The sequence below is a fragment of the Rhodnius prolixus genome, unplaced genomic scaffold (assembly GCF_049639745.1).
Source record: "Rhodnius prolixus isolate KJV_2025 unplaced genomic scaffold, Rpr scaffold_1, whole genome shotgun sequence".
NCBI lineage: Eukaryota > Metazoa > Arthropoda > Insecta > Hemiptera > Reduviidae > Rhodnius > Rhodnius prolixus.
The window spans coordinates 25694067-25714259 of NW_027411581.1; the positions used below are offsets into that span (position 1 = coordinate 25694067).

At 35.6% G+C, this 20193-nt stretch overlaps 1 long non-coding RNA gene across 1 annotated transcript in view; it reads left to right on the forward strand.

The window, feature by feature from the left end:
• The window catches only part of LOC141458128 (uncharacterized), a 193178-nt gene that overhangs the window by 3061 nt on the left and 169924 nt on the right, over positions 1-20193 (forward strand). The window lies entirely within an intron of this gene.

The following is a 20193-nucleotide window of genomic DNA, read 5'->3' on the forward strand; positions in this document are numbered from 1 at the left end:
TTTTCATGTCCAAATGTTGATGCAAAATATTATTTACCCGTTCATTCGAGATGCCCACAGCACTAGCAATCTCACGCACCTTCACTCTTCTGTCATCCATCACCATATCATGGATTTTATCAATGATTTCTGGAGTAGTAACCTAAACAGGGCGTCCAAAACGTTCAGCGTCATATGGCCACTCCGAAAATTTTGAAACCACTTATAAACTGTTCTAATCGAAGGTGCAGAGTCACCATAATGTTTATCAAGCTTCTCTTTAGTCTCCTGAGGCGTTTTGCCTTTCATAAAGTAATGTTTAATCAACACACGAAATTCTTTTTCGTCCATTTTTTTAAAATCACTCGACTTCCTCGATTCAAATGAATGCCAAACACAAAGAAATAGACCGATCTGGCTGAAACTTGGTGTGTGTTCTTCCAAGAGATGCTACTAACTAAACATAACCTCGATACGCGCCAGTAGTGCTATCTCTCTGACTTTGCACGGACTTTTCAAACGACCCTCGTACACTCCATAAACTTAATATTTACTTTGGTAAATCTGTCAAACGTAATACTAAGACAAAAAAACCTTAGTACATTTAGTTAATTAAAGCAATTAATTGATTGATTGATAGTAAATTAATTTCAAATTATAACAATAAATGCAAAATATTCCCTAATTTAGAAGTTTCAGTCACCAAAATTATTTGTTTTTTAAATTCTGTACGAAACACATAAAAAATGAAGTGATTTAACGTTAATTAATCGAAATTTTTCAAAAATATATTTTTTTTAAAAAAATACAGCTTCTTTAATTATTTACAACTTTGAAAATAAAATGGCCATCAAAATGATTCCAACTGCATTGTCTTTATAGCAAATTATATTTAAATAAACTTTGTACAATTACATGTTTTGCTAATAATTTGAAAAGATACAAAACATTTAATAAGGATTTTTTATAATAAAAAAAAAAGCAAAACAAAAATCTTTTGATCGATGGTAGCGACCTCTAAATATCAATCGATTTTACTCTATTTCGAACGAAACTTTTTGTTTTTAAATGAACTTTGATTTTCCGCTCGGTGCTCTTTAAAATTTAAAGGTCATCATTTTTTTGAAACACCTTACTGAGCACTAATATTTTCACTAATTAGTAGCGTAAGAGAAAGTGGATAAGTTTATGGACATTAAAGTGCACGCATGCATTCGCTGGCTATTTTTTTTTTTTTTTTTTTTTTTGTATATGTGGGAAAGATATCGGTCTTTTGTTCTAGTGTAATGAGTGGGCGGGGTAGAGGAGAAAACAGTTTGTTCGAGGGGAAGTAGAGAAAGGAAAGCTATAATTTGGCCTATCCACTTCCGATCTAGGCACCCATGGTACTGTGTGCTCGGCTAGATTATCTACCACCCAGGCACCCCTACTATATCTACGTATTAGAGGATCAAGAGACGAACAGTCTAGCTGGAAAAAGGAAATGGATGTAGAAGTAAAAGATACACATTAGAGTTTTGTTTTGTATTGTTGCGCTCGCTAACAGAATAGACGGAAATAATAGGAGAAGGGAGAGATGACGCTCTCTCAGTTACTCACACTAGCGGCCACTGAACGCTGCACAATTACAGAGCAGAGAGAGTGAAGCTGCAACCGGCCCGGATAAACAAGATTAATAGATTCCGATAGTCACATTTCTACTATCGCTGCCACTGGTGCAGCCCTAAAAACTGGCAACTACTTCCTCCAGTAATGTGTACATTTGTATTCCATCTGCAACAAAAAGTTTATTCACTTCCTGTAACGTAGCCATAGATTTACACTCCAAACTAACCCATGTTTTGTAAACAGTAAGATAAATGTGCATGAAATAATTAAGGCATCAGGTTATTAGTCTTAGAAAGTAAATAGTGCAAGGCAATATTCCAAAATTTTAACTCTCCATTAAGTAACGCATGTTGAAGCTTTAAAAAAAATAGATATATTCCTTTTGCGAGCGAACCAATGATCTCTAAAACGAAAAAACTTGTAAAGCTAAAATTTGACTCTCACCATCTTATATACAGTTATTAGACTGTTATTCCCAGATTTTAAGAAGGTTGAAGAAGAGTTACTGCGTTGTGTTGCTAAGATAGAATAATTATATAACTGTCCGGTTGATCAACAAAAACTGCACGATAAAGCGTGTTAAAAAAATACCCAACTTTGAAAATCTTTTCCTATATTTTTTTTTTTTTTTTAATTTATTTGCAATTAACAATCTGTATACATTGTATACAATCAGTAAATGAGGAGAGTATGATAAACTGGTAGGAGAGCAGGAGGAGAGAAACTATCCAGCGGTAGCACTCTCTGTAGGAGAGAGGAGGTTGTGTGGAGGAGAGAGGAGAATACGAGGAGGAGAGAGGAGAGATAGGAGAATAATGATTCCTAAATCATCTGAAGACCCAGCTTCTGCCTACAAGGAAGTCGCGGGGCCACTGGCGATTCAGTCGGCGAGGTGTATTAGGGATGTCAGAGGAAGCGAGAGACAGTACAAGAGGATTAGAACTAGTCGAAAGAGTAGTATGGAATTTTTGGTATCTTGTCTTGGCGAGTTGGTCTATGAAGGGAATGTTGAGGTCGTTGTGAAGAGTGAGGTTAGTAACGTAGAAAGGAGCGTCAGCTATCTGTCGGAGGAGTTTTGACTAAAATGTTTGTACTGTTCGTATGTTTGTAGGTTTGGCTGTACCCCACACCTCTAGACCGTAAGTCCAATCCTATAAAAAATAAATCCTATAAAAGATAAAATTCCTAAATTTTCTTTCAAATATAGGGTGCATCCTCGTTTATAAGTGTAATTTTTTGCCACAACATAGATCAAGTACGAGTTTATATTTACGCAATATAATGCGAATTTAGATACGAGTATATTGGCTTTTGTAATACAGATTTTGGCACTATTGTTTGTACATCGACTATTTCCAGAACTAGTTTGTGGTTTAATTCAATTCTATATCTGACAGATGTTGCAAATTCCCAAACTACTTAACGAAGCATGTAACATGTGTCCAGCGCGGAATCGTGAGAAAGAAGTTTGTAAATCAAATTATTTTTTTGGAATGTTCAGCTAATCAACATTAAGGTTTGAATGCTAACAAAATAAAAAGATGTAAGGAAGTTAATCGGAATTATCTATTTTAATTTTTTGGTGCCTTCTTCCTTTACAAATAATCAAAACTCTTGTGAGAATTTTCACACGAATTTCTCTTACTGCAACTCTAACTCTTTAAGACGCAGAGTTTTTATAGCATTCTTGGTTATTATTAACTGCATACAATTGAGAACCGTTCAGCGCACCTAAGTGGCACTTTAGAGAGAAGCCTTCTCCCATCATTCTCCAGAGTTGCCTAAAATAATTTTTTTTTAGGAGAATTATACTTATCCATCTCGGCCAGCCAAATAGCACTAGTGCAGTAATGCAATGTTACAGCAATTTGTGAAGGATCAGGGCATGGTTACTTACATCATGAGGGTAGACTAGTTAAACGGTCTGGCAGTGTTGAGTGTACAGATAACATTTGAGTGTTACAATTAACATCACTTCATCGGTACAGTGATTTGAATGTTGACCATCAATCTAAGACCATGGTTTTTAAATCTAAATTATGGCAATCCCCTACAGAATTAAAAGAACAGAATTAAACCAACTTTCAACACCTTCTAAAAAAAACCGTTAGCTAGATAGAGCTTCTATCTCTTGTAAGACTAACTTACACATCTCTTTTAAAACCCATCTAGGCATATGAAATAGAGCTGTAGGATTCAATAAAACGCACCAATCTGCAATCGAAAATACTTCGTACTACAATAAACAGTTCTTTTGACGTCTACACCTGCAATACACAAACAGATCTTAATACTGTTTTTATCAACCAAATTCCACTTTAACCTGTTGTCACTCGCGAATCTTCTAGCTCGAAATCTTTCTTTTAGAACAACCCAACAAGACATCTTAAAAGACAGTGTTCTCGTGCTCCTTTCACAAGGAGATCGAAGAGTTCAGTGTTTTGGAGTTTTACCACTGGGTAACTCCTCCACTCGTTTACTTCTAAAGTAATGTAATCGCCTACTTTTTCAGGCGGGCTTAACGTCCAATTACCAAATTAGGTGTCGTGGACAGAGGCAGAAGCACATACTTTAGTATAAACAATTTTTTTCTAACATATAAAAAGTAGTCGTACGCGGGATTCGAATCGTTTATTTCTATCGATCACTGTTATCATTTATACTTACAGCACCCACGCGCTAATTGTAGCTCAAATAAAGGGAAAAAAAGGTTTAGACCCCTACGTGTGAGTAATGTCTGAACGAAGTTTAGGGAGAATTTCACGATCTACTTTTGCTAAAATGCCAAATGGAGAATTTATCCATCAATAAAGTGCTGCGAGTTGTGGGAAAAAATGTTGTTTGAATGAATTTTGGGCAGATAGTTACAAATTTTTAATTAATGTTAGCTGTTTAAAGAATCACTATTATATTATACTTCTGTAAATCCAAAAAGTCGAAGCCCAAATTTAAAAACCGAAGAACTTGTTTTCAAATTCCATTATATACAATAAAGAAATCTCTCCAGGACACTACGGTCTAATTATCTTCGGCACTCACAGTCGTTACAATACTTTGTCCAAATTTGCGGTTTTGAACTAATGCTATTTTATAGAAAAGATTTCTACGTTTTCCGCTATTTCGAAATTCGAAAGTGCTGTTGGGTAATCTTGTCACTTTCATTTTAATTACTATTTTCGTTACGAAATTCGGAAAAAAGTTTGGATAGAATTTGTAAGTTAAAAGTGAGTTTAATACCTGATGCTGGGATATAATGCAGGACCACTAATTGCGCTGTTGCAATCACATTTCTGATCCTGTACACTCATAGTGAGACAATTAGTTTATAGAGATATATGAAACGTTTAAACATTCTATGTTCACCAACAAATTGTCTACTAGAATCTTTAACTGTAGTTAGATAATGTATTGAGTTGATTCATGATATCTTTTAAAATTTGTATGATGTCAGTAACGGATTTAAATAGAATTATAGAAGTTATTAATGTCAATTTTCTTTCTCGCAAAAAATGAATAAATAATATTTATTTATTTTTTATCGCCCAACTATACGTAGAACAAACCACAATTTATGAAGCGCAACGACAAATGAATTGTAGGTTCGTTTAAATAATTTTAGATAATCGCCCAAGCAGGTAGCTAGATATTCTGTAATACTATTGTTAAACAGTTGGCGCCAACTCACCTGCAAGAGGGTCATTAGACTCCAAATTTTTCTTGTTACTTCCGTCGATTAAAAATAGCTTCTAGTGACAAAATTAGAACCCAGTTTTAATTTGAATCAACATTTTATTAAACGATCTAACAACCTCTTCGATCTGATTGAAAATGTGGTTAGGCCTCGCTATGCTGGATTTTACAAGATTCATCAGGTTGAATGATTGATCAGTTTCTTACAAAGATTTTGACTTCCACTACCCTTTACTCCAATGTGATGAATCAACCTATGATGATTGATAGAAATTCAAAACCTGCCAGGAATATTAAAAATAACATGCATGCCTGTTCCATTTCGTTGATTTAATCACGTTGTTTACTGCAAAATCCGTTTCAGAATCACTGTACCAAACATTCATAAATTCTCGTATCTTGTATGTTGATATCCTTGGACAAAGAAAATTTGTTTATTAAGTACGCCATCTCACCCACTTATGATGGCCATCGGTAGTTGACCTTCATTCTAGCCCTTCAAGTGATTTTGTTTTATTATTATCTATACGTTATTTTTTATTATATTATTTTTTTCTATTGGCTTTTTATGCTGCACTTGTACATTTATCTTACCAAAAGGGAGGAAAAATTATACCATTATTGCTTTTTAACTATCATTGCTAATACAGTTTACGTAATTATTACGAACAGCTCAGACACTAGTTTTGTCCTATTAATCAGATATGTTTACATATTTCTGAAGGTCTGGAAAGACAGTCCATTTTTAATCTTACAGTTTTCTATTTCAAGTTATCATCGGTGAATCCGTTTCAAGTTCCGTTGAGACCGAAAAAGTTTTATTTTACGAATTAGTCTCTGTGTGTATGAAGAAGTTTGAGGATAGAAGTAGGAAAAAGTCGTTTGAGAATTTACATCAGGATTTTGTTTTAATTAATCTAATTAAGTTTGTCAAATCTGTTTAAATTTTGTTTTTCACAACTTGCTACAAACTGATCTGTTTTAATGAGAAATAAAGAAATAAGATTGCTGATCGCTGGATTTTTCACCTCATGATTGGATTTGAAATACTAGCACCATGGATTGCTCGCTTTTTGTCAAAAAAATTAGTTTCGAATTTTCTTCAGAGATATAGAAACCTATGGTTTTGTGCAGAGAAATTTGACTTCAACTTATGGGGATACCCTCTAATTCTGAAGTGATGATACGAAATGACTCAACAAATGCCTGATGTTTCAATCTTCAAATTGGAATGACTCGACAAATACTTGATGTTTCTATCTTCATACTGAAATTATTCGACAAATACCTGATGTTTCTATCTTCATACTGAAATGACAAAAACACATACCTGATTTTTCTATCTTCATACTGAAATTACTCGACAAAAACCTGATGTTTCAATCTTCATATTGGAATGACTCGACAAATACTTGATGTTTTTTTCTTCATACTAAAATTACTCGACAAATACCTGATTTTTCTATCTTCATACTGAAATTGAATGAAAATCCGAAATCGGTGAGGTTGACAAAAAAACAAGCGCGGTGAGATGGATAAAATCAATGTTTTAGAGTAGAGATCTTCTCAAGTTTGCGCCATTCAATAGTCGAGTAAATAATTCATTATAATGGAGTTCTAACAGAAAGAAAAATAGATATTTTTCCTGATTCTATTTAGCCGTATTTTATTAATGTCTCTCTCTTTTACGAAAGTTTTTAATGGAAGAAGATGAAAAGAAGAGGATGGTGAATTTTTATAATGCGAATAGTAGAGACAGATGAATGGTCGAAGCCGGTCCATTCATATTGCCAACTAATAGATTTGTCGGGGCGTCCAGTCCGTGCAAACGCTCACCGAGTGAGACGATCCTAGCGCCGCGCTGCGATACAAATGATAAATGGATTATCTCCAATTCTACACGCTCCTTCACGCTCTGTCATTTCCACTTTTTGATTTCCAATTACTTCCACTAACCATTATTTTTTTTGCTTCCCGCAGAAACCCATGGAACATACACCCCACTCACACATATATCCGCTTTATACCATCGCCCATTCAATTCATCCCATCCCAGTAGGTCGGCTGACAATAGAAAGACAAATGTTTGCTTTTCCAAACATCCTTCACTAACAAAGAGTGAAGATTTCTCTCATGGCGAATTACGATGTGACTATTATGCAAGTAAGAATCTCTTTTTTATAATATCTAGATACATTTCCTTGATGTTCCCTTAATTTTGTAATTCTCTTAAATTAAATAGATGGTGAGGTTTAAGGCTTACTGTATCTGGCTAAGTTTAAACTTTTGGATTATATTTGGGTCTTATATCAGCCTGGAAACTTTCTATCAAAACGTAAAACAAATTAAATTTTGGCTCATTATGCGGGGTGATCCGTTTAAAACGCACCAATCGCTAATAACTTTCTAGAAAAGCGGAAACCCGGAAAACCCATTAAATAAACCATATGTTTTTTTGGTCTAGTTTTCAAAATTTCTGCCCCCGATGGTGTATCTTTGTTTTAGGTGGAGTTACGGCCGAAAAACTGATCAGGGTTTCATAAGGACCACTAGTTTTGAGAATGATTATGAAATCTACATAAAAAGTTGTGAAAAACGACGTTGACCCCGTTTCGATATCCCTAATATTTGTTGAGATATTTAAGATCAAAGTTACAATTTCATTCATTCGTGATCAGTTTTCGATATTAATTTTCCATCAGAAATACACGTTTTGGGAGGTCCTCTGACTGCAAAAAATGTTATTTGTGACGCAAAGAACAAAAATAATAATAATTAAAGATTTTAAAAAATGTGGTGTAATGTAATGGTTGTAGGAGAATCAGGATAAATTTGATCATCAAATAAAAGCAACCATCACATCATGTTAATGTACCCCGTATGTAAGACTTCTTGACCTATGATTACGGTGCCAGGTAGGGGCGGGAATGCTAGAAATCCTAGTTACTCTTAAAGGATAGTAGACAAAATCTGAAACAAATTAAACAAATTACTATTGTTAATCCAGTGTAAGTCCTGAAGAAGTCCTTGTCCCTATGCTGAAGGCTCCTAACATTGAATGAACACTCATTCCAGATTCTCTTACTATGGTTTAACTCACAAAATTTTTAAAACACGGAAACATTTAAGTCGTATTAATTTATTACCAACATTAATGGCGAGTGTTGGTCTAGTGGTTATGAAGCGTAGCTTTGTAAGAGCTAGATCGCCAGTTCGAATCCCGCTTGTAGATAGATATGTACATTTTGTTGTTAAAGAAAAAAAGTTTGTCATAAAGTATGCGCTTCCGCCCCAATCTGAACAAAATGGTACTTGCAAGCAGTGGCGTAGCTTCAGGGAAGCAACTGGAAGCAACGCTTTCGGGCCCCCTAAAGCCGGGGGCCCCTTTAAAAATTTATTTATTTAATATTTATATTATAAAAAATCATATACCTAGTATATTTAAGTAACTTTTTTTTGTTTATAAATACGACTAAACTATACTAAACGTATAGTTTAGTCGTATTGAAATATCAAATGCAAAGTATTGAAGTATCAAATACATTCATTTATTTAAAATTAAATTATAACTACAAAACAACATTATTAAATTATATTCACATAATGTTAGTAGGGGTGGGGCCCCGTTGTTAGAATTTGCTTATGGGCCTAAAAAATCTAGTTACGCCACTGCTTGGAAGTTAAGCCCCGCGTGGTAAACCAGATCACGAGTAGTACGAGTAGTACTCATGTCTTTTCCTCGTTAATTCGAGATCTAAATCTGTTTGAAGGATTCAAGCTCAAGATGAAAACTAAAGGTGAATGACCAATGCTTGGGGCTAGGATTACGGCATGCACCATAAATAAAATCATCTGACTCGCGAGGAATTTTCTGCCTATATTTTCCGGGAGGCTTAAGTTCCAGCTATCCAGTTAGGTGTCAGGAACGGTACAAAAGCTCATACTTGGCTGTGAATATTTTTTCCAACAAATAAAATGCACTTGTGAGATTAGAACTGGTTTCTGTCACTTGTAAGTAGTAGCGCTATTACACCAAATCTGCCCCTTAAAAATAAGCTTCCTTTACTCCTGTACCCATCAAACAAGAAATGATAGCGTCGAAGTAAACATGATGGAAACCCAACTAAAATCAATCTTCTCTGAAAAATGTTTCAACCCAAAGTGATAGAGCTTCTATTCGGTCCAAATACAAATGAAATATTTTAGTGATCAAACCTATGCAATTATAGGAAATCAAAAAGTTGTTGCGGTCGAACTTCTGGTCAACTGATGTTCTTCATAATTAAAAAATGGAAAAAAAAAAAAATTAAAGTAGACATCAAAAATGTAGCAAAAAATTAAAGTTTTGCAAATTTTATGTGTGAGTGGGGTGTATGTTCCATGGGTTTCTGCGGAAGCAAACAAAAAAATGGTTAGTGGAAGTAATTGGAAATCAAAAAGTGGAAATAACAGAGCGTTTCTAAAACTGGCCACTGAAATACAATTTGATAAGTCTATCTTTTAGATTAGACTAACTAAAATGATTTACAAACCAGATAAAACATTCCCAAATCTCAGTAGGTATTACAGTTCGAAAAATTAATTCCATCTTATAATAGCTTAAGAAAGTGAAAGGATTGTGGATGTAAATTGGAAGCATGGAAAAATAAATGTTAATGAGGAGGGTTAAATCAAGTATTGCATTTAATTAACTTTCTGTTATTAATGGAAGCTCGTGAATGAAGTGTTAGGTCTATTTTTAAAAGAAAAAATTCTCTGAAATTAAATAATAACAGATTACTAGTAGAGAATGCAGCTACTGTTGTATAAAAATTAATAAACATCAGAGCCCAGATAGAATGAATGCCGGTCTGAGTAAATTAAGACTGAAAACTATGGCCGATCGGGCTACAGATAGCAGCGAGTCCACCGTCTAATGAACTCGTTTCTTGCATTTCCTATCTGACTTTTGTACTGTTTGTAAACCCCCTTTTATTTATTTAACTTTTTATTTTCAAAACAACCTCCCTAGTTGTTTCGAAAGCTAGTTTATACGCGCAGATGGACCATTGATGACGAAGATAGTCTAGATGGCGGGGAGCTTGGAACTGTGTCCAAGGCGGCGTTAATTTGGAATGTATTGAGTAAGGAGGAATAGCCCATCTCATCAACATTCCACTATCTTAGCCTCACGTCCAGGAATCTTAATAACCGGTCATGCAAGGGAGCGGGAGAGGCAGCCGAGGGACGACGGGTTTTTACTAGCCGAGTGTAAATCAGTAGCAGCATCCTGGATCACCAATTACTTTCTAATAACAAGAAGACGTTTCTGTCTGTAGACGAAGAGGTAAAGGAGATAGAATACACCGGGTGGATGTGTATTGCCTCAGGCTGCAACGCTACAACTTTGGGCAGAACGAAGGTGGAGAACCAAATGAAATATCGCTTGGTTATTATAAAACTCCGATTGAACAAAGTAATTACTTTAATCGGGTTTATCAATGGCTACGGACGGGACAGCATCGAGAGGGGGCATCCATCAAAGTCTTAGCCCCGCCTACGGACATCCCACCAGCTAGCTGTCACGTGACTCTATGACAAATTTCAACTAGTCGCCAACAAATAAAAAATTAAATCAAAATAAACGTAAAAAAGGGCCAAGAATTCAATAAAAAATAGTAGGTTATTTTAGGTTAGGTTGGGAAAGTGAAGTTCATCACCTTCTATTCTGCGTATTTTCATCATTTCATGTAATTTGAGCTTCAAAATTGAGCTTAAACGAGTCTTGGGCTTAACAAGAACGAGCGTGAATATCTTTATAAATTTATTAGCATTTATTCAATTAATAATTTATTTATATTGCAAGAATGGTTTCAATTTATAATCGACTTTAGTTACCAACTAGTGCCATTTCTTTTGCTGGCCTTAAGTAAGTTTAGTAACTCATGCTTTATGTTATGGAACATTAAAGTTAGTCGCGGATAGGAAAACATTATCAATATTTGGGTAAAACTGATATCTGTGGTGACCAACTATAAAAGATTAAGTAAGTTCTCTATAAATAAGATAGTAGAATAATTTAGGCAAATAAGTAGGCTTTGTTTTATTAATTCTCAATATTTTTTAAAATACATTCCAATAATTTCTGCATTTAAACTGATACCAAGATGACATATCGGCCAATTTGGAATATTTTCGTTTGCCAGTTACTGACTCAGCTAAGCATAAATCTATTTTAGTCCAGAAGAAGGGATTTTGGCAAAATTTTACTGCTACCAATTTCAATCAATCATTGATTGTTCTGGCTTTCCTGTCGAAATCCAACCAGATCATTGATACTGTTCTCAATAATGTAAATGCTCAAAATTATGTGTAAAACTTCTCAGCTGCGAGAATGCACCGTTGGAGTAATGGTGTTCCTGACAGTCTTGGTTTCTGACGTAGGACTGTCTAAATAATCCGTGGACATAAATCTCCTTTCGCAAGATACTACTGTGCATTTTTTTTAAAAATATTTTACGATATATTTGGTATTTCTGTATTTTTAGTATCCTATTTGTATTTAATGTATGACTCGTATTTGTATATATGTATCTCTATAATGTAGTTGTTAATTACCCGACTAATTACTAGAACGAAGAGAAGCTGAACATTTAATAGTGGTGAATTGACGTTTCAAATCCAAATGTAGCTACTGCCAAGAATGACTTTTATTAGGGAAAGAAAGTAATAAAACTGATCTATGAAAAAATAAACTAAATGTCTATAAATACTTTTATTTAATGCCAGATTTTTATTTTGAATATTTCATGAGATAAAGTCGATAGAGCGCTTTATCTATATTTGGGCAACTGACAGCATTGGCCACCATTTAATTATTATTATTCTGGCCCACAGCCCTTCCTTTTAGCCTGTAGGGTTTGAAGATATACCACGGCCTTAGAAATAACCTAGCCCTTTTGAATGGTCTGGTCAGGTAGGGAGATTTATTAGGGAATAGGTTACTATTTCCCTTTAGCCCTGTGCCCTCAAGGCGCTGTTACCTTATAGAGGGTATCTTCTAAGCAACCTAAAATAAAAATCTGTTAACTTTTTCTTATTGTTTTACGTTTAGAAGGCTAAATAAATATTGAATGCTACTTACGATTTTTTTTAAATTTATTAATTGTGAGGGAATTATTTTACAGGTATAAATAATCAGCTAATATTATAGTAAAAGTATAGGAATTCAACCGGCCAATAATATCCTACAAAGCAGTGTGTATGTGTGAACAAATACAATAAAACAATATCTCGCAGAAAGAAAATCTCGACATTTCTGTGGGGGTCTTCCAGGGGTCGGGACTGCAACTTGGCGATCAAGACCGCTCTTCTGGATTCTCCATTTTACTGAATGGAATTTTCACTTTCTCAGCTCACTTTTATTTTCTGAATATCGAAAAAATATATCATTCTAGACGTTTTATATAATCATGCAAAGTAAAGTAATCGCCTATTTATTCAGGTAGGTATTAACGTCCAACTACCAATTAGGTGCTGTGGACGGGGCAGTAGCTCATACTTTACTATAAACAATTTTTTCTAACAAATAAAAAGTAGTCATACGCGGGATACGAACTGGGAATCTCCCACTTACAAAGCCACGCTCTTGACCACTAGACCAACACCCGCCCCTATGTAAACATGAAAGTTTTATTTGAAACATCTTCCCAGGTAATTTCGATTCGAATAAGAGCACTTTGGTGAGAAAAGATTGGTAAGCATCCCTCTTGAAACCATTTTTATTCATTGTTAAAAATGGAAAAGTTGCTAAATTTCTGACTTCAAAGAAAATTTCATAACTTTGCTTGAGATTTTAATTTTTGTTATTTATTTATTTATTTATTTTTCCTGAAGAGAGAGATGAATTAATTACCTTTAGTGACATTTTGGTATAATATACAGGTACACAATGTAGGTGATGTAAGAGGTAAATATGTTTAATAAAATGAAAAAACAAAGAAACTCGGCTATAGCAGTAAGAAAACGTCAAGCGAGTGTTCAGTAACATTATAAATATACAAAATATTCCAAGTATGAGGCGGTTTGCCACATTGCGAGCATACCATACTGTGATAGTTCCTTCAATCCATAGCACTCACTGTTCGCGTTTTTTGTTTTCTTTGGTGAGGTACCCGTTCGTGAGTTTCACGGATCCCACTGTCCGCCATTGATGTTATTTATAATAATAACATAATTACAACTATGTTACAGCCATGGAAAGAATAATTAACATTTTAAAAAAAGAGAAGCAATATTACGTAATCATCTAATCATAAATTTAGTACGAAAATTACTATTTTTATATTGTTTAAGTATATTTACATTGAAATACTAATTCGACTTGACTTCAGAATAATTTTAAAACTGAAATATTTGCTTTCATTATCTTATAATCATGCTATCATTGAAGGACATTGTAGTAACTTGTAATAGTAGAACATGTGGTTAATCAATGGACAAAAGATTTACGTTTAGCCGATTGTGCTGATATTGTGTCTTTACCAATCGACGGCGAGAGTGAGGTGGTGATAGGACACCATCCATCAGGCAGGGAATTCGATCAGGACTTCTTGTACTAGAATTAATACCAACCCTATTTGGAGAGGAATGTCTATCTCAAGCTCTCTTCTACATCCATTAAATTCATTATCAGTGATATTGGTTTTGTCCTCTTTTTCCTCTAATCTTTATTTTATTTTTATAAATATTACTGAACATAAAAATAAATCTTTAAACTGTTAGTTACTCCTTTGTTCATCACATTCAAAATAATAACAAAGTCTTTAGCTTTTATTTTGTTTGTTCATCAATTTAAGTAGCGATGTCTCTCAGCTCGTTTTCTCAACTGTCTCATTCCGATTTGTTTATACTATGATTTTTTATTTACTTACTTATCAACATTTCAGCTGGCAAGGCTATTTGCCGGTCTGATATAGTTTTCAAATGTTTTACGTTTTTCAAATGTACTGACTTAGCCTGTTAATTAAGAAACATTGTAATAATTATCACTTGTATACCTCATTCGCAGACTTTTCGTTTTTTGGATATTCTGATTGCCATCTTTAATTAGTGCCCTAATCCCTCACACTAGTGCCAGGAGAGACATCTGGTGATGAAACAACCCACCTAGGTACTGAAGGGAGGTTCGAGGAGTGGGAGCCAGAATTTTCCATAAAACTAACTCCTCTTCTGCGTTGCTACTCTATTCAGGGTGACCAAAGTTATATGCTCCACCCACTTATTTTTTAAACGGCGGGAAATTTCGAAAAAATAAAAAATACGTATTTAATCATTTTTAGTCTAGTTTATTTTCAGTGATTGACCCATTTTTTTAAACCCCTGTATCTCGAGATACAGCATCTAACTTTGTTTTTTTCAAATAGAACGTTATATTTTTTTGCATATTTTTATAGTATTTGAGCGCCTAAAAAAAACACACAAAAAAAAAATTGAAATCGGTTAGGTTTTTCAAAAGTTATGGCGGTTTAAAATATGAAAAACAAATTTCAGTTTATTGTCAAAATTACGTTATTTTTTTTAAAGAATCTGTTCAAACTGGGCACAATCAACGGATAGGCAAGCGAAAACTCTGGACTCCCACGCTTTGCTTGTAGCAGCACTTATGGTGGCGAAGTCAAGATCTAGGCGTTCAGGTTGTTTATTCAACAAACGGTTGGTGTGGAGTTTTAGGAAATCAACTAATCGGCCCATACTTCTACAGAGAGAACTTAACTGGTATTAGGTATCTAAGTTTTTTTTTAAAAGACATTTTGCCAGTTCTGCTTGAAGATGTTCCTCTACAACGTCGGCTAGATATGTATTTTCAACAAGATGGTTGCCCGGCACATAATGCGAGAGTGGCTCGAGGTTACCTGGACAGAAATTTCCGTGAAAAGAGCATAGGAACTCATTGTCCGATCCAATGGCCACCTCGATCTCCGGACTTGACCCCAATGGACTATTTTTTGTGGGGATATCTAAAAAATAAAGTGTATAGTATCCTTAATCCCGTGGCTTCAGTCGATGATCTGAAACGTAGAATAACTCTAGCCTGCCTAGATCTTGTCTTCGCCACCATCAGTGCTGCTACAAGCAAAGCGTGGGAGTCCAGAGTTTTGGCTTGCCTATCCGTTGATTGTGCCCAGTTTGAACAGATTCTTTAAAAAAAAATAACGTAATTTTGACAATAAACTGAAATTTGTTTTTCATATTTTAAATTACCATAACTTTTGAAAAACCTAACCGATTTCAAATTTTTTTTTGTGTTTTTTTTTAAGAGCTCAAATACTATAAAAATATGCAACAAAAAATATAACGTTCCATTTGACAAAACAAAGTTGGATGCTGTATCTCGAGATACAGGGGTTAAAAAAATTGGGTCAATCACTGAAAATAAACTAGACTAAAAATGATTAAATACGTGTTTTTTATTTTTTCGAAATTTTCCGCCGTTAAAAAAAAAAGTGGGTGGAGCATATAACTCTGGTCACCCTGTATATTCTGTGGTAAGCTCCCATTAAGAGGATTCTAGGCAGGGGCGTATTTATGCCCCCAAACTGGTATATGCGAACCCAGTCAGTACACAGACTCTCCAGCGAGGGGGCGCTCCAGACCACACTCTAAGCTACTAAAAATCGCCAGATATTCTAAGGATGACTTCTTAGGACAAGAGCTAGTGAAATTCCAAGAACGGAAGAGAGCCGGTGCTCAGATAACCTTCCCCGAGTGCTTTATGCAACACTTTCCCAAAAATTTCAGAACTGGCATCTAATTAAAGCAATTAAGAGTGTTTTAAGCTGAATTAATTCCCATTAACAATCTAGACTCTGTAAGGAAAACCTAGGTCTCGGGGAGCCTGCAGATTAGGACAACTACTTTATGGCGTCAGACCCTTCCCACGATTCCACTCGGAAAACGTGTTTCGCGCAAACGCTGAGGAACCACCCAAGCTAACTGGTAATTCCTCAGAGAGTAAGAGAAAGTGGCAGACTGCGATGGTCATTTGCAGCTTGGTAGAGCAACTTGTTTTATAGTTTGCTGTCCATTTCGACCACACCATATTGAAATAAATTTGGCAATACAATTCGGTCACTATTTAAACAGAACTGAAAATTAGTAATTCGGTATCACACGATATTAGGTCACCCACTAGTAGGCTCAAAATAGAATTGACACAATTTGTCGGTATTCCTTTTACAGGTTTCACTATTTCACAAACTTACACTAACTATTACTCGAATACTCCAGAATTAATTTCAATCAACAAGTCAGTAGCTAATAGGATATGTCATATAATTTGACAAATCTTCCGTGAGATCATCGTTCTAAACTTCAAATCCAATAACAGGTTGACATATTTCACAGTTTGGTGGACTGTGGCTGGAAACTAAATTGTATACACAATTGGCATTCTGGCCCAAATTGATGGCTAGATAATAATTGTTGATATCCCACATCGTGGCACCCATTAATTATTGGAAATTTTTGGACTTAAAATATAAATAAACTTTTTTCCAGCATCAACCTCTTCAAATATTATCCTTCCATAATTACACTCCACTTATTCACCTTTATTTTATCATTATGTGTATATGATATTCTCCAACTTTTGTGTTTATACTTTTAAAAGTATAGATTTTCCTTCTTTTGTTTTTTTATTTACTCGTAGAATTAATGTAAATTATTTCCGTTTTTTTAAAGTTGTCTAGTAAGTTTGATGATTTGATGACTGTTTAGTAAATTATTTTGATTGATCAGAAAATGTTTAAGAAATAAATTGATATATAGTTTAATTAGTTCAACATACGTTACAGTTAAATGGATATCCAATTTACAATGTTACAGTTGGTTTAAAGAATAATTCAAAAATGATAGTGGAGTATACTCCTGATATGATATGATTTAAACACGCACTCACTAGCCCAACTCACATGACCGACTGCCCTACACAGACAGACTGCGACTCAAGGTACAAAGTACCTTGTTGTTGTTTGATGATAAACCACAACATCCAAATTTTTTAATGAATTTACTTAACATACCGCCCACCAAAATTTGGAACTTTTGAAGAACTATGAAGATAATAATATGAGATGTGATGTGATGTGATGAGAAGTTGCGTGATGATGTGGATGGTGGTCTGGATATGATGTAGAAATTGATTAAGGCATGTTCTCATTCAGTTGAGGTAGAGGTGCTAGCTTAGTTACAGGGCGCTTATAGACTCCTTGAGCTGTCTTCACAGTAGCTACTCGAACGATACCATCAGGGCCAGGATGAATACTGATAACTCGAGCAAGGGGCCACTGTAATGGCCAGGTGTGTAAATCTTTTAGGAGGACCATGTCACCAACCTTTAAATTGGTTGTTGTAGTAATCCACTTGGTACGTTGTTGTAGCGTTTGGAGGTACTCTTTCTGCCAACGATTCCAAAAATGTTGTACTCGCTCTCTCAGATATTGCCAACGAGTTAAGTGATTAAGAGGTACGTCTGTTAACGTGGCTTCAGGAAGAGCAGTGAGTGGCGCTCCGATTAGAAAGTGCCCCGGAGTGAGAGGTTGAAGATCTTGAGGGTCTGTAGACAGAGGTTGAAGTGGCCGTGAGTTTAATATAGCTTCGATTTTTATGAAGATGTTGTTCAACTCTTGGGATGAAAATGTAGAACTGCCAATAAGTTTGCGAAGCAGAGTTTTGGTAGACTTGACTCCTGCCTCCCAGATTCCCCCAAAATGAGGTGCTTGAGGAGGATTAAATAGCCATGTGATGTGATGATGATTGATGTGATCAAGAATGCATGCTTGAGTAGTTTCTGAGTCATGCCAGGCAGCTACTTCAGCTAGATAGTTAGCAGCGCCAACAAAGTTCTTTCCACATTCGGAGAGCATTTTAACAGGTTTGCCCCTCCTTGCAATAAAACGATCTAGAGCATCAATGAAAGCTTCAGTGGATAGTGAATGCACCAATTCAAGATGAACTGCTTTGGTAGATAAGCTTACAAATAAACATAAATACACCTTCACCAGCGGTGACTTTTGTCGAGGCGTCTCCTTGCATAGAAATGGTCCAGCAAAGTCTACTCCTGTTTGATAGAAAGCTCTGACTGAAGACAGCCGCTCGGGAGGTAGATCGCCCATAAGTGGTGCTCGGTTTGATTTGGTCATTTTATGGCAGATGATGCATGTTCGTTTCCGTTGTTTCACCAAACTTCGTCCAGCAGGAATCCAATATTGTTGTTGAATAGCAGCAAGAAGAGTTGCAGGTCCGGCATGTGCATGTTCTATATGAAAATAATCTATCAAAATGTTAGTGAATTGAGAACGTCTTGGAAGTAAAATTGGATGTTTGGATTCAATAGGTAAGGAAGAATGGCGTAAGCGACCGCCCACCCTAAGAATACCAGTTTGATCGACAAATACATTAAGACATAACATTAATGGAGTTGGGTTAAGGTGTTCATTGAACGCTTCCGGATAGTAATGATGTTGTAAAAGTTTGATACATTTGATGTTAGCAGCGTCAAATTCTAAAGCAGTGATAGGACCCTTAGGTCTGATGTGATCGGAAAACTTTGATTTTGGTACAAATCTGAGGGCGTAAGCTAAAGAATTGACCAGACGACGGTATTTAGAAAATCTTTCAGTCCAGTTGATGAAATCCGATGCGTGAAAAGTAACAGTTAACGTTACATGAGAGGATTTGATTTCAGGTATGTTTTCAGACGAGATACTAGTTTCATTTGAGGGCCATAAGGTCTCAGGTTGGATCAACCACGGGGGGCCCGCCCACCATAAGGGATGATTCAATAACTGGGTTGGTAGCAAACCTCTTGAGCAGCAGTCTGCAGGATTTTCATGGGAAGAAATATGCTTCCAGCATTTAATCTCGGTTAGTTCGCTGATGCGAACTACGCGATGTGCAACAAAGGTCTTCAATGTGTGTGCTGGAATTTGAAACCAGCTAAGCACAGTAGCTGAATCGGTGAAAAACCAAGTAGATTCGATTCGGAGGTGTTTAATGAATTTGGCAATAGATGTGTACAATGAAGCAAGCAATAATGCACCACAAAGTTCCAAGCGGGGAATTGTCATGGGCTTTAGTGGAGCCAATTTAGATTTAGATTTAAGGAGGAAAACTTTCCTCTTCGAATTCACGATGGAGACTATGTATAGTACAGCACCATAGCCTCGTTCCGAAGCATCACAAAAGCCAACAATGGAACATGGTGCCTGTGTATCGTCCAACATAAGGTAGCGTGGGATACGAACTTGTTGAAGGTTAGGTATATCTAGAAGAAAATTCTCCCAAGTGTGCAAGATAGCAGTTGGCAAATTCTCATCCCAACCAATTCCTAATTTCCAAGTCTCTTGTAGAAGTATTTTAGCGATAAACACAGATGGGGACACGTAACCTAGAGGATCATAAATACGTGCTATTGTGGATAATATCATTCGTTTGGTAGGAGGTAAAGCAGACATATGTATCTTGTATGAGAAGACATCTTGTATTGGATCCCATTGCAACCCCAAAAGTTTAACAGTTGGTTCTTCCATTTCGCTAAAGGATATTGGCATTACCTTACATTGATCAGGACTAGGTTTGAAAATGTCTGAACTGTTGCTCGTCCATTTGCTCAACTGAAAACCTCCTTTTGATAATAGGGCAATTAATTGCTCTTTAATAGATAATATCCCGTCAATAGTGGAAGCACCAGTGACTATGTCGTCAACATAGGTGTCATGGGTAAGAGCCTTAGTGGCTAGAGCAAAAGGTATTCCTTCATCAGTCACAAGCTGATGAATGACCCGTAAAGCCAAGAAGGGAGATGATTTGAGTCCATAGGTAACTGTGGTTAACTCGAATTCTTCAATGGGGTGATCAGAAGAAAAGCGCCACAAG